Source organism: Crocuta crocuta, unplaced genomic scaffold (genome assembly GCF_008692635.1).
Source record: "Crocuta crocuta isolate KB4526 unplaced genomic scaffold, BGI_CrCroc_1.0 scaffold1318, whole genome shotgun sequence".
In the NCBI taxonomy this organism is placed as follows: Eukaryota; Metazoa; Chordata; class Mammalia; order Carnivora; family Hyaenidae; genus Crocuta; species Crocuta crocuta.
The window spans coordinates 155,790-156,090 of record NW_027533110.1 but is presented as its reverse complement, the minus strand read 5'-3'; the positions used below and the strand labels follow the sequence as shown (position 1 = coordinate 156,090).

Genomic DNA, 301 nt, shown 5'->3' with positions numbered 1-301 from the left:
AACTCAGCCCGGGGCTGCGGCGCGCGCTGTGCCGTCCGCTGGCCTGATCGCGCCCCGCGCTCCCGGCCTGGGGTCTCGGCGGCGGGGGAGGCGTCCGCGTGGCCCCGGAGAACCGGGAGCCCCCGCAGGGCGCAGCATCGCGCCACACGGGGCCGTCGGGTCCCGGCCGAGCAAGATGGCAGCGCCGGTTAGCGCCTTTGCAGTTTGAATTTGTAACTCTTTCAGCGCCGCCGAGGAGGCCCGCGCCCTCTTCCGCCCGGCTCGCGGCGGAGGCTCCAGCGGGAGCGGTGGGCGGTGACCC

At 75.7% G+C, this 301-nt stretch overlaps 1 protein-coding gene across 1 annotated transcript in view; it reads left to right on the top strand.

The window, feature by feature from the left end:
* XKR5 (XK related 5) overlaps positions 1-301 on the top strand; it is a 23,302-nt gene that overhangs the window by 97 nt on the left and 22,904 nt on the right. The gene's annotated exons all lie outside the window — the stretch shown is intronic.